Source organism: Neomonachus schauinslandi, chromosome 8 (assembly GCF_002201575.2).
Source record: "Neomonachus schauinslandi chromosome 8, ASM220157v2, whole genome shotgun sequence".
NCBI lineage: Eukaryota > Metazoa > Chordata > Mammalia > Carnivora > Phocidae > Neomonachus > Neomonachus schauinslandi.
In genome coordinates, this window is record NC_058410.1 from 9,436,974 (window position 1) to 9,452,627 (window position 15,654).

The 15,654-nt window shown below is 42.7% G+C and overlaps 1 protein-coding gene and 1 pseudogene across 1 annotated transcript in view; one reads left to right on the plus strand and one right to left on the minus strand.

Annotated features, from left to right (window-relative positions):
* The window catches only part of TULP4 (TUB like protein 4), a 168,845-nt gene that overhangs the window by 89,409 nt on the left and 63,782 nt on the right, over positions 1–15,654 (minus strand). The gene's annotated exons all lie outside the window — the stretch shown is intronic.
* On the plus strand, positions 1,932–5,966 carry LOC110583121 (annotated as a pseudogene).

Genomic DNA, 15,654 nt, shown 5'->3' on the forward strand with positions numbered 1-15,654 from the left:
TTCCTGTAAGGCTGCTCCTCCTCAGGGCTCTCCTCTCACATGAAGGACCCCATCTGCTGCATGAGTCATACACAGCAAAGCAGACTCCCCTCCCTGCCCCCCAGGGTCATCAGCTGGGACGGGGGTGCGGGGGTGGGGGAGAGGTGTCTGAGCAGAGACACGGTGCTGATCCCCAGACTCAGGCAAGTCTTCACACAGTGCTCACGTCCCCTCTGTGGTGGTGAAATAATAAACTGAAGAAAAACAGCCAGTGCAAAAGAGATCACTCTTAAAGCTTGATCTTTACCACCCCAGTTCTGTTTTAACAGTGGTACTAGGTCCTACGTGTTTTTTAGATATGAGTTTAATGCTCATAAAAAAAGAACTCCTTTGCCTAACTAGAAACTAGAGAAGAAACTCAAAGAAAGGAATTGTAAATGCGTCTGAAGACACTGATGCACTGTATAAATATGAGCTCTTAAAGTTACTGCCAAAGGGTAAACAACTTTTTAGATTTCTAAATAAACTTTAAATTTTAGAAGAGTTTTAGATTTACAGAATAATCACAAAGATAGTACAAAGAAAGTCATTAGAAAAAGCGTCTGTCCCACATCTAGTCCCCAATTATTAACATGCCACATTAGTATAGTGTATTTGTCACTATTCATCGACCAACATGGATATATTATTACAGACTGAAGTTTATACTTTATTCAACTTTCATTAGTTTTAGTCTAGTGTCCTTCACCTATTCCTGGATCCCATCCAGAATACTGCATTTCATTGCCATGTCTCCTTAGGCTCCTCGACTATGACAGTTTTTCTGACTTTCCTTGTTTTTTATGACCTTGACAGTTTTAAGGAGGGCTCATGAGGTATTTTGTTAAATACCCCTCAACTGAGATTTGTCTGATGTTTTCCCATTCTAGGCTAAAGGTAAGGGTTTAGGAAGGATGACCATGGAGGTGAAGTGCCCTTCCCATCACATCACATCATTGGGTGTATACTCTCAATATGACTTATCAACGTTGATATTAACTTTATTCACCTGCTGGAAGCAGCATTTGTCAGGTCTCTTCACTGTCAAGTTACTCTTTCTTCCCCCTTTCCACACTGTACTCTTTGGAAGGGAGTGACCACAGACAGCCTACACTTAAGGAGTAGTGAATTATGCTCCACCTCCTTGAGGGAGAGGTATCTACATAAATTATTTATAACTCCTCTGCCTGGGAGATTTGCCTATTCTTCTCCATTTGTTTAGTTATTTTATCAGCATGGACACACGGATATTTACTTTATAGTTTGGGGTATAATCCGATACTATTCATTTATTTCGTTGCTCAAATTTTTCCAGCTTTGGCCACTGGGAGCTCTTTCAGTTGGCTCCCATGTCCCTTTGACATATCCCCATCATTGTGTGCATTTATTTTTTGTTTTTTTGAGCATCACCTTACTTTCTGACACTACATGATGCTCCAGATTCATTATGTATATTTCCTGTTCCAGTTCCTGAATTACACATTTCTCCATGGAGTGTGGTTCCTTTTATTAGAAAATGGTATGAGAAACCAAGATCTGAGTGCTAGGCCCAAGAAACCAAGATTTAGGTGTGCTCACTCTTGCTAGAATGGGTAAATAGCTTTTGATTAAAAAAAAACAACAACCACCAACAACAACATGTTACATCTAGTTATTCCAGAAGGCAAGGCAAATATCAAAAGGCCTCGAGAACTTGGGGCACCTGGGTGGCTCAGTCGGTTAAGTGTCCAACTCTTCCTTTTGGTTCAGGTTATGATCTCAGGGATGTGGGATCGAGCCCTGCATCGGCCTCCGTTCTGGGTGTGTAGCCTACTTAGGATTCTCTCTCTCTCTCTCCCCCCCCTCAAAAAAAAAAAAAAAAAAAAGACAAAAGTCCTCTAGAACCAACCTGAAGGGGTTTCCACTGACCAAGGATGGGACAATTTGAGCATCAAAAAGAATTAGTACAAGGCATTGAAACAAGTATGCTAAAATTCATGTATGCTAAAATCCATGTGTTCATGATGATCTCAAAAAACAAAACAAAACAAAACAATTGTGTTAACCTTTGAAGAATGGTATAAAATGTATTACTCTGAAAACTGGTAAGCAAAGGGAAAAAAAACAAATCTACATTTAGCCTGCTATTACTTGCAAACAGTGCCCCATAACAAATGAATAGTTGACAAGGCAAAATTTTTCTTGGCGTAAGTATGCTAGTTAATAAACAAAGAAGAAATGACAAAAGTAAGATATCACCATTTTGCAAGTACTAATGAAACAACGGCTCTAGGCAATGATTGTCAATGTTGCTAAAATCATTAGGTGGAAGGTTGATAGGACTATAGTATGATCCAAATGACGACCCTTAACAAACTGATCAATTTTAACATCACAAAAAGGCAGATAATCATATATTATATACCTCCTGATGGTGTGCATTACATTCCCCATAAATTAGTACCAAAAAAAAAAAATCAAACTTGGAAGTTTCTAGACCTACACAACTAGTTTACAAAAAATACAGAACACAAAAAAACATATCAAACAACCTCCTGGGGGGCTGTGTTTAGAAAAATCCATTTATCCTATAAAATTTCTCATGTTCTGGGTTTTCCTAATCCAAGGAAAACAATAAAGAGATGAGGAATCTATAGATTAAAAGATTTTTTAAAAGCGTATTAATCTAATGCACGTAATGGATATTGTTTGGATCTGACTCTTACAATTCAAAAATAAGAACAACCCAATCTTTTCTAAAAGGTACAAAAGTTGGGGCGCCTGGGTGGCTCAGGAGGTTAAGCATCTGACTCTTAAGCTCAGGTCTTAACCTCAGGGTTGTGAGTTCAAGCCCCACATTGTGCTCCATGCTGGGCAAAGAGCCTACTTAAATTTAAAAAAAAAAAAAAAAAGGTACAAGAGTTGAAGAGACCTTTCACTGAAGATAATATACAAATGGCATATGAAAAGATACTCAACATCATTAATCACTAGGAAATGCTAACTTAAAAGCACAGTGAGACAACTCTACAACTACTAGAATGCCTAACATTAACTTCTGAGAACACTTAGCACTTGTGTATTCAAATCCCAGCTTTTCTTAGTTGATCCTTGTATTCTTCTGATATAAACAAAGGAAATATAATACCTGTTTTCCTGGTGTAATTTTTTTTTAAAGATTTTATTTATTTATTTGAGAGAAAGAGCACTCACAAATGGGGAGAAAGGGGGCGGGGAGGGACAAGCAGACTCTGCCCGCATGGGGCTCGATCCCAGGACTGAGATCATGACCTGAGCCAAAATCAAGAATCAGACGCTCAACCAACTTAGCCACTCAGGCGCCCGCCCCTCCACCCCCCTCAGGTGTAAATTTCCTAAGTATTAAGTCAGGTCCAGTAGTGTCTTCCAGTAGAAACGCTATGGTCTTGGACTTTCTCCTGTTGGTAACAGAAAGCTACTTAAGGCTGTTATTCTTTTTAAAATATGTATACTTTATACAGATATCAGATAGTTGTGATACATATTATACAAAGGGTACTAAGAGCATTCTTTTTGAGGCTTAAGGCTGTATTTTATTATGTATCCGTTCAATCCTACAATAACATGCTAGGCAGTGCATCTCAACAAGGGAATGGAGAATATACCAGAATCATAAGATTTAGGGGCAGGGGAGGCAAATGGGGAGCATGTGAAAAAGCATATCAAGTATAATTGCTTTGATTTGCTTTTTAAAAATGTGTTACTGAAACATAATACATATACTTTAATAGATTTTTAGTCATTCCCTTTCAAAGTTCAAATAATATTAAAGGAGGATGTAAGAGTTTTATCCAAAAAAGACATGAGTTTTAAGAAAAGCTGGTTATCATATGGAACTAAGTGTTACATGGGATGCCTGGGTGGCTCAGTTGGTTAAGGGTTAAGCGTCTGCCTTAGGCCCAGGTCATGACCCCAGGAACCTGGGATTGAGTCCCGTCCCCCCCCCCCCCCGCAATTGTCCCCCCCACAATCGGGCTCCCTGCTCAGCAGGGAACCTGCTTCTCCCTCTCCCTCTGCCTCTTCCCCTGCTTGTGCTCTCTTTCTCTGACAAATAAATAAATAAAATCTAAAAAAAAAAAGAACTAAGCATTACTTGTAAAACAGTAATTTACACACCCACACAAAGTTCAAAACTAGTGTCACATGCACCAATTTCAATTAAAACACTGTATCACTATTTCCTTTTACTCATATTTATTACTTCCCAAAAAACAACTGTGAAACAATCCCATTGCATACCTTGGAATTAATTCCTCAATAAGTAACACACTTTCAGTTGGTGAGATAGTGTTTGAAAAAAATTGAAAAGGAAAAGAGCGTGCTAAAATAAATTCTAATAGGTGTAGTGTTGTCTGTGATTTTAAATTAGTATTCTGAATAAAAAGCATTAATCCCATAAAAATTAGCAAGTCATTAATATCTTAAAGTCATTATTGTCTATTAGCAAATGATACTCCCCACTCATTGCATTTAGATTTGGTTCTAATTTGTAGCAGGGAGCCCAACTCAAATCAAGATCTTTACACAGACCTGGACTAGACGTATGCAATGTTAATTTAAGCCAACAAATCTGTTAGTTTCCACAGTATAACTCATACATTTTATTTATTCTTGAATTTCTTTAAAATTCTTCTCAGTCTCTATAATAAATACAGAAAAGCATGAACTAAATTGTCAACCCACCATATTCACTGAGTTTCAAGACATGCCAGAAAGCATCATCTGTTCTTTTCAACATACCTTGTGTTATCTAAGTTCCTGCTAAATCATATTTATGATTCAAAATGTTCCATTCTAAAACAAGGAAGTGAACATCCTATACTTGGAGGAAATTGATTGAATACAAAAGGATCTGATTCTCAAAAGGACCCCATGGAATGGGACCTGGAGCAGGCATTATCCTCACTTTGCCAAAAAAGGAAACTGAGGTTCGGAGAGATGAACTGGCCTAAAGTACCCAATCAGTAAGGAGCAGAGCAGGGGCCAGGAACCAGGTATTTCCACTCCTGGCCCAGTGTTGTCTCCCTTTTCTAAAAATAAAGGAAGGCAGAATCATTTGACAATCCTGTTACTTGGGAACACCTATTCATCCTGGGAAAATGACTGTATTTGTGAGGAATGCTCAAATTGTTTAAATTAGAAAGCTGAAATTTCTGGTCTAGAACTTTTGATCATCCAAAATGAGCTATAAAAATGTTCTGAGAGGGCGCCTGGGTGGCTCAGATGGTTAAGCGTCTGCCTTTGGCTCAGGTCATGATCCCAGGGTCCTGGGATCGAGTCCTGCATCGGGCTCCCTGCTCCTTGGGAGCCTGCTTCTCCCTCTGCCTCTCTCTCTCTGTCTCTCATGAATAAATAAAATCTTTAAAAAAAAAAAAATGTTCTGAGAAAACCAGAAAAAACCTCAGGGCAGAACTAGGAGATGTCAGCACAAATTAAAGCAATGTTTACTATGAAAGAGAACTTCCTCACAAGGAGTGCTGTCCCTTAATGGGAGGGGCTGTCTCCTACAGTCAGCAACGCCTGTGGAACAATTGGACTGATCCATGCTATTGCCAACAATAAAGACAAGATGCACTTTGAATCTGGATCAACCCTGAAAAATTCCTCAAGGAGTCTGTGTCAATGAGTCCTGAAGAACGAGCCAGATACCTAGAGAACTATGACGCTATTCGAGTCACTCATGAGACCAGTGCCCATGAAGGTCAGACTGAGGCACCAAGTGTAGATGAAAAAGTAGATCTTCATTTTATTGCATTAGTTCATGTAGATGGGCATCTCTATGAAGTAGATGGATGGAAACCGTTTCCAATTAACCATGGGGAAACTAGTGATGCCCATTATTAGAGGATGCCATAGAAGTTTGTAAGAAGTTTATGGAACGAGACCCTGAGGAATCGAGATTCAACGCCATTGCTCCATCTGCAGCATAGCTTGTCAGTGATGGAAACACCAAATACTGTATGATTTGCAACAAAAATTAAATTTCTGCTGCCATACACTAACTCAAAAATTTTGATATTTTCATTCACTTGACTGCTTAAACTTTATGTGAATTTAAAAAAAAAAGGAACCAGGAACCAGGACACACTGGACAGGGTTGAAGCAGAGGCCTGACAGCACTGCCAAGGATGCCTGGAGGCAGCTCACCTACCTGGCGGGGTTTGGTGGATTAAGAACTGGAGGACCTGCGTGTCACCACCCAACTCTAAGACCACAAATCAACATTAACTGTGCTCTTGACATCAGTAATGGTATGGCCTCAAAAAAAAAAAAAAACCTCTTAAACATGCCCAACCTCCACTAAATTTGCTAAAGAGAAATTCAATGATTTTTTAAAAATATTTTATTTCTTTACTTAAGAGAGGGAGAGAGAGAGTGTGTTCACATGGGCCAGAGGGGAGGGGAACAGAGGGAGAGGGAGAAGCAGGCTCCCAGCTGAACAAGGAGCCCAACTCGGGGCTCAATCCCAGGACCCTGATATCAGACCTGAGCCAAAGGCAGATGCTTAACCGACTGAGCCACCCAGGCACCCCAAGGGAAACTCAATTATTAAAGTTAAATTCAATTAACTTGGCTACTTTGATTAAAAATTTATATATATATATATTTTTTTAAAGATTTTTTTATTTATTCATTTGAGACACAGAGATACAGAGAGAGAGAGAGAGGGAGAGAGCATGAGCAGGGAGAGAGGCAGAGGGAGAGGGAGAAGCAGGCTCGCCGCTGAGCAGGAAGCCCGATGCGGGGCTCGATCCCAGGACGATGGGATCATGACCTGAGCCGAAGGCAGACGCTTAACCATCTGAGCCACCCAGGCGCCCCTAAAAATTTATATTTTAAATATTATAATAATCTTGTCAACCAGGTGTATACTGTAGTCATCATTTACATTTAATCTACTACATTAATTTTCAAGATGTTCAATTCTCAGAGCAGTTAAGACAGCAGGATTTTCAACATCCTGATTTTTAAAATCCCTCCCTTTTAGCCGAGCGCATCTAGCATTTGGTTAGGAAATGGCACTGCCCCAAATACACTGCTGCCGCCTTTGATCCGTAGCCAAATTTGCTTGGCTAGCAGCTGAAGAAAGAACCTGGGCTCATCTCTGACAGCCGAACTATCAACGCAGCCCCAAGCATGCCGCTCAAGTCCAAGTGAGCACAGCAAAGCCAGAAGAGAGAACCTGTTCTCAGCTGACGACAGAAACTCTGAGTGCTAGTCTGTGCTTTAACACTCTGCTTCTTCATTTTGTTTGAAATATCAAGATGGCCTAGATAACTTCTAAGTTATCTAGGCCTACATAATCTTCTAGATCTAATATTTCGATACATTAGGTTCTATTTGGTCAAGTACTAAACAAATATAACATACCTGTTTCTAAGTGCAATATCCTGCAACTCTTAAATATTCACCATCTAAGAAAAAAATCTAGCACACATCATGGCATACACCTGACAGGAGGTGGGTGAAGAGGTAATGGAGGAGGGGAGAGCTCAGTGAATACTGGAGTAATATTTCAATTCAAAGTTGGTATGTTACTTGTTAAATAATTAGTTCAAGAGTTACATATAAATTGAGTTTCTAAGCATCATATCACATTGACTGGGATGGTTAATTTTATGTGTCAAATTGATGGGGCCCCTTTGGATTTCAGAAGCAACATATTCTTCATTTGGGTGTGATACTCTGGACTATTTACCTAGTGACCCAAAAACCTGCTAATTTTGAGTGGGGCCCAGAACATGAGAAGGCTTCCCAGAAGGTCCAGGCTGCCATGCAGGCTGCTTTGCTCTCACGCTGGGGCCGTCGGATCCAGTGCAGCCAAAGGCACCTGGAATGTCCGAGCAGACAGGGATGCCGTCTGGAGCCTTCGGCAGGGCTGAGTGATAAAGCGAGCCCTTAGGATTTGGGAGCCAAACCTTGCTATCCCCACCCAGATAACGACTCCCCTTGTGAGAAACAGCTCTTGTTTGCTACTGGGCCTCAGGAGAGACTAAACGCTTACCCATGGGCCCCCAAGTTACGGCGAGACCTGAGCTGCCCCTCGTGAACTGGGTGCCATCTGACCCATCGGGCCATGAAGTCGGGGACGCACGGCAGCACTCCATCATCAAACGGAAGTGGTACATACGTGATCAGGCCCGAGCAGGCCCCATAGGGACAAGTGGCCCAAACGCCCACGGTCCCCACTCCTGCTACACCGTCTTCTCTCTCCCAGCCTGACCTATGGCTGCTTGGGGAGCTGTCGAAGATCAGCTGACGGAGGAAGAGAAGACTCAGGCCTGGGTTACAGGTGGTTCTGCACAGGATGTAGACGCCACCCGAAAGCAGACGGCTGCAGCACCACAGCCCCTCCCCGGGACATGCCTGAAGGACACGGTCGAGGGACATCCTCCCCGTGGGCAGAACATCGAGCAGTGCACCCGGATGCTCATGTTGCTCGGAAGGAGAAATGGCCGCCTGGGCGGATATCTATCCATTCTTGGGCTGTGGCCATGCTTTGGCGGATGGATGGTCAGATACCTGAAAGGAACAGGACTGGACAACTGGTGAGAAAGAAATTTGGGGGAGAGGAATGTGGACAGACCTGTCCTCAAAAAAGTGAAGATCTCGGTGTCCCAAAAATGCCCACCAAAGGTGACCTCCGCGGAAGAGGATTTTAATAATCAAGTGGATAGGATGGCCCGTTCTGTGGACACCAATCAGCCTCTTTCCCCAGCCGCCCCTGTCATGTCCCAGTGGGCTCACGAACAAAGTGCCACGGCAGCAGGGATGGAGCTTATGCGTGGGCTCAGCAGCGGGCACTTTGCTCACCAAGGCTGACCCAGCAGCAGAGACTAACGCAGAGTCCCAGTACTGTGCCATTACCGTAGGGAGATCTGCCAGCTACCTGCCTGCTGCCATCTTGGAAGAGGAAGCATTTTGGTCTTATTGAAACAGACATTCTGGATATGGATTTGTCTTCCCTGCACACGATGCTTGAGCAAAAACTACCAACCACGGATTTGTAGAAGGCCTTATCCACCACTACCGTATTCCACCTTGCACTGCTTCTGATCAAGAAACTCACTTCACAGTAAAAAGAGTATGGCAGTGGGCCCGTAATTATGGAATTTACTGATCTTACCATGTTCCCCACCACCCTGAAGCAGCCAGTCCGACAGATAGTGAAATGGCCTTTTGAAGACTCAGTTACAGTGCCAGCTAGGTGGCCCTACCTTGCAGGGCTGGGACAAGGTTCCTTAAGAGGCCGAATATGCTCTGAATCAGTGTCTAAGGCATGGTGCCGTCTCTCCCCCACAGCCAGGATTCACAGGCCCAGGAATCGAGGGGTAGAAATGATAGTGACACCACACACCATTACCCCTGATGGGTCACATCAGCAGAATATTGCTTCCTATCTCCACGACCTCACGTTCTGCTGGTTCCAAAGAGAGGAATACTTCCACCAGGAAACACAACAAGGATCCCATTAAACCAGAAGGTAAGACTGCCACCCAGCCAGTTTGGGCTCCTTGTGCCCAGGAATCAACAGGGACAGAGGGAAGCTCCCGCGCCGGCTGGGGGACTGATTCTGACTAGCAGGGGAGAGTGGGCTGTGCTCCACAGTGGAGGGCAGGAAGAATGTGTCCTACGGGCTGACTCTGGAGAACCATGACTAATGCACGGCCGAACATGAGTATCACTAACACACTTTGTTCTAAATTTCTGACTGCTCCCCATCTGGCTCAATATTTACGCTTTAAGTTAAAATACCTTAAAATTTTTGTCAAATATTTATTATAACTTTCCCCTTTAATCTTTTTTTCCCTAACTATGAAAGTAGTCAATATACACTAAGAAAAATTCAGACGTTACAAAAAAAAAAAAAAAAAAGAAAATAAAAAATGCCTTGAAATTTGGTACTTCCAAAACAACTATCTTTTTTTTTTTTTTTTAAAGATTTTATTTATTTATTTGAGACAGAGAGAATGAGAGAGACAGAGAGCACATGAGAGGGGATAGGGTCAGAGGACGAAGCAGACTCCCTGCCAAGCAGGGAGCCCGATGCGGGACTCGATCCAGGGACTCCAGGATCATGACCTGAGCCGAAGGCAGTCGCTTAACCAACTGAGCCACCCAGGCGCCCCCAAAACAACTATCTTAAGTATTTGGCACATTCTTCCAGATTCATATTTTCTGTTCCCCACTGAACGGACATACACGACACCTTAATCCAAATAAATGTGCATTCATCCTCCTCTAAGTGCTAAGTTCCTTGCATCCCCTCCCAGTGACTGCATTCCCTGTCAACCTCTTTGCACACATTAATAAGTTCTCAAATGATTTCACATTCCTGTATTTTGTATTTAAGCCAACCCACAAACTCATGGGCAGAGAGACCACTCTCCCCCCACTGCTCCCCACATCACAGGACCCTGGTGCTAGGGAGAAGTAGCTCCCTTAATAAAAGTTCTTGTTAACCAACTAGGACATCCTGGAGGAAACTGACAGGAGCCCTCCCTCAGTGATACCACTGAGTGACCTTCAACAGAGTCCTTGGCAGCTTTCCTAAAGGGCCGTCTCAATCGAGAGTTCCTCAGGGCTCCTGGAATTGGCACAGCCTCCAGTCAGGCGAGGGACCCCGAGGGAGAGCTCCTCAGCTTTCTCAGCTGGCAGCAGCATGAAGGCCCGAGCCAGCTGGTACTGACCGCCGTCGGGGGCGCAGAGGCGACAGCATACACAGAGGACCAACTTCCATGTGCCAGCTAGAGCTGACCTGACCTCCCACAGGAAGCTTTTCTCGCCCAGGTGCTCCGTGCCCCACGTCGCAGCTACCCCCCTCCACTTCAGCCAAGTTCCCACGGGCACCACGCTGTGCTGTGACCGTGGGTGCGAACGGGGCCGGAGCAGTCCCTCCCCCATGGGCAGTGCTCAGCAGTTTAAAAGGAACTGAAGTGGAAAAGACAGTGAGTGCACAACGGAGTCACGTATCGGTTTTTTTCTTTTACTCCGTGGGCAGAGAGTGTCGACCATGGTTACTGTTACAAAATTACTTGTAGCACAAAAATTGAGGATAATAAAGCATGGATGCCTGTGAGAAAATAGGAATGACGATGGGGTAGTTCTGCACAGGAAGTCGTGGTCATCAAAATTAACTGAAATTTCTTTCACCTCCCAGTTAAAGAGGTGGGGGTGGGGGAAGACTTCAGCATTTCCAGTATTATTGTTGGATTCTCCTTGATGCCTTAAAAACAGCATTTCAGTTTGGTTTTTTTTTTTTCAGTTTTTTAAAGGCATGGTTATTAAGAAGATAATATGCCATATGGAAGACATGAATCATCTATAGGAGGTCAACTCAGAACTAGGTTTTCGATGATGTTTGTGCTTCTGAAGCTCAAAGTAGCTCAAAAGAATTTTATTTAACTTGTCCTCATAATATCCATGGGAACCTTCATAACTTTGTCGTAAGTCAGAGAGCATTTTGCATAGAAGACAAAATACACAGAAGTTTTATCTAAGACCTTTCCCTGATTTCTGCAGAATCTTAGTGCCACACTAAGATTCCGGCTCCTAAACATCAGTCCAGAATACCACACTGCTTTTGAGTGATTAATTTCAACCACAATGAGATGCAGATTGAGACTGAGGCACGTTTACAAAAACCAGACGGTTACTCAGAATTATAAAGAAGTTGTGTACATCTGAAAAGATATGACAAATAAAAAAACAGAGTGTGGAGGTGTAATCCCCACCTCCTAGGGCATTTCCAACATACAGTAAAAGTTAGAAAACAAGCACTTGAAATGACATACCTGGGAAGGCCTGGCTCAGGCAAGCTACAGACGGAGGATGAGGATGAGCCGTTCAGTCACTGAGAGCTGTCCCTCTGCGGGATGCTGGGAAGGCTGCGCCCACACCCTAGGCCAGGGTTTCACTCCACAGGGGCGCTTCCCAATGAAAGAGGCCCCACACAGCTCCATCTCTTGTCACTCACCACTGTCTGACATTTGCCTTTTATCTCTCGGGACACTTTACACTTACAACCCAGGACAAGGTCAACAGATAAAATAGTGCAGGCACACACACTCACTATGCTTTATGCAATACTTGTTCATTTCCAGGAAAAACTGGTCAACCTGCAACTACCTGTAGCTTTTCTCAATCCAGAGGCCTTACTGAGGCCTTCTATACACAGCTGAGAACACCGTATTGTTCCATCATGGTTCTGTGTGAAGAACTGAAATGTCATCATTCTTTTTAAGTTATACAATATACAGAAATACACAAAATAAATACGAACTATGAGGGAAAAAACCCAGCTGTGCTTCGTATCAAATTCAAGTATGAGTCTTTCTTACTTTGAAAGGCTAGGAACGAAATTCTGCATTGCCAAAACTATTACCAGGACGATGTAAGTCATTTCCAATGCAATTCTTTACAAGTACTGGGTTGGTGATACCACAGAATTAATATGCAAGTGATACTGGCTATACCCAATTAAAATGTGTAAGAGAGGGGTGCCTGGATGGCTCAGTCAGTGAATCGACCGACTCTTGATTTCGGCTCAGGTCATGATCTCAGGGTCCTGGGACCCAGCCCTGTGTCAGGCTCCACACTCAGCAGGGAGTCTGCTTGAGGGTTCTCTCCCTCACTCTGCCCATCCCCCCTCCCCCCCACTCGTGTTCTTTCTCTCTCAAATAAATACATAAATCTTAAAAAACAAAATGTATAAGAGGTACTAGAGGAACCTGAGTGACTTCTTACGTTTACGGAGCATTCACCCTATGCCAGACACCATGCTGGAGCCAGAGAGATAGCTAAGTACGGCACTGGGCTCAAAAGCAGGTAAGTAATTACTCAACAGTGAGCGCTGCACACGATGCTAGGAATATGTGCAGAGAGCTCCAGGAGCAGCGCACAGAGAAAAGGTGGCGAGGCTTCCTTAGTCACATGCCTCTTCATGAAAGGCATTTTTAGCCGTCTCCAAATACCCGGAGCCAAGAGAACTTCAGTACTCCCTGCTGAAACCCGAATTGTCTAGAATTCCTTAAACAAGCAAGACACTTCCCTTCTGCCCAGCACTCCCTTTTAGAGTGAAAACTGGAATGGGCTTGTTAAGAGCTGCAAACAAAACATTTTTACAAGTTCCCTAACATATTTAACACTTGGGATTCCCCCCTTAAAATACGTCTTAGTGTTAAATTTCCTTTGTTATGTGCTTGAGTAGTGTAACTTAACATTGGTTCCTGGTCAATAATATGAATTACCTGAAATATACTTTGAATTCTTTTTTAACTTAAATTCCGTCTTAGCAACTCTATATTTGCATTTAGTTATGTGTTAATATTTATTAAAGCTTCACTTTTTCCCAATATTCCAGACATATCTGTAGTCTGTTGACAGATGTGAACATAAATTCCTTTTGAAGGGAATTATCAAAGGCAGCTTGGATGGTCAAAGAATTCAGCCACCTCTAAACCAAAAACAGGAGTCAACTGTATTCTATCATGAGTACTGACAATCAAAAAAGGGACATGCGACTCGCCAGCCGTGTGTGGCTGTGGGTGAGTTACGTAACCTCCCTGAGCCTCAGTTGCCTCATCTGTAAAACAGGAGAACCAGCACCTGACAGGACTGCTGCAAAGAGTAAAACTGCTACAGAGAATAATAAACAGCATTCATTCTGGACTTACCAGGACTGGGCGCTTTGCACAGCATCTCATTTAATCCCCACACAAAACTGCTGTGGGGTCATTAGAACTATCCCTATTGTAAAACTGAGTAAACAGCGGTTAGAAGTATTCATGAATTTGCCCCAAATCTCTCAGCAAGTGGGGACAGAGCCAGGGAGGACCCTGGTCGGTCAGACTCCAAAGCCCACCCTACACCACACACAAAAATTAACTCAAAATGGATTAAAGACTTGAATTTAAGACCTGAAACCATAAAACTCCTAGAACAAAACATAGGCAGTAAGCTTTTTCACATCAGTCTTGGTGGAGATTTTCTGGATCTGACTCAAAAAGCCAGGGCAAAAGTAAAAACAAGTGGGACTGCATCAAACTAAAAAGCTTTTGCACAGCAAAGGAGATGATAAGGGGTTAATATCCAAAATATATAAACCCCTACAACTCAACAGCAAAAAAACATACATCTGATTAAAAAATAGGCAGAGGATCTGAATAGACATTTTTCCAAAGAAGAGATACAGATGGCCAACAGACACATGAAAAGGTGCTCCACATCACTCATCATGAGAGAAATGCAAATCAGAATCATACTGAGATGTCACCTCACACGTGTTAGAATGGCTAGACTCAAAAAGACAAGAAATGACAAGTACTGACAAGGATGTGGAGAAAAGGGAACCCTTGGGCGCTGTTGGTGGGAATGTAAACGGGTGAAGACACGATAGGAAACAGTAGGGAAGATCCTCAAAAAATTAAAAATAGAATTATCATATGATTCAGCAGTTGCACTTCTGAGTAGTTACCTGCAGGAAAAGAAAACACTAATTCAGAAAGAAAAATGCACTTCTATGTTTACTGCAGCATTATTTATAATAGCCAAGATAACGGAAATAGGCTAAGTGTCCATCAATGGATGAATGGATAAAGAAGATTTGGTATACATATACAGTGGAATACTATTCAGCCCCCCAACCCCCAAGAATAAAATCTTGCCTTTTTTGACAACAGGGATGGACCTTGAGAGTATTATGCTAAGTGAAATAAGTCAGAGAGAGACAAATATCATATGCCCTCACTTGCATGTGGAATTAAAACAACAACAGTAACACACAAGCTCTGTAGATACAGAGAACAGATCAGTGGTGACTGAAGCTAAGGATTGCCGGGTGGGAGAAACAGGTGAAGGGGCTCAAAAGGAACACAAGCTTCCAGCTACCAAATAAATCATGAGGATGTAATGTACAGCATGGTGACTGTAGGTAATAATACTGTGTTGCATATTTGAAAGTTGGTAAGAGGGTTGATATTAAAAGTCCTTGCCAGGGGCACCTGGGTGGCTCAGTCGTTGAGCGTCTGCCTTCGGCTCAGGTCATGATCCCAGGGTCCTGGGATCGAGCCCCGCGTCGGGCTCCCTGCTCCACGGGAAGCCTGCTTCTCCCTCTCCCACTCCCCCTGCTTGTGGTCCCTCTCTCACTGTGTCTCTCTCTGTCAAATAAACAAATAAAATCTTTTAAAAAAAAAGAAAGTCCTTGTCAAACACACAAAAGGTTTTTTTGGAACTATGCCTGGTGATGGTTGTTAACTAGACTTATTGTGGTGATCATTTCACAGTATATATACAAAAACTGAATCATGATGTTGTACATATGAAACTAATATGTCAATTATACCTCAACAAAAAAATCTTTACATTAATTCACTTTAGTAACCTTAGAAAGGTTTATAAATAAAATTCTTTAATAAACTTTATCAAAATGATAATTCTCAAATAAATTAACACAGTTAAATGCTGATTAGTAAACACTTTATCTGTTAAACATGATCTGTATTATACATCTGAGGCTGCCAGACTGTTAAGCAAGAGCTATACAATGCCAGGGCTGTCCTTGCTCCAGTCCTAGAATCCGAAAAGCCTGGTTAGAATTACCCCCAGTGACAAGGCTGA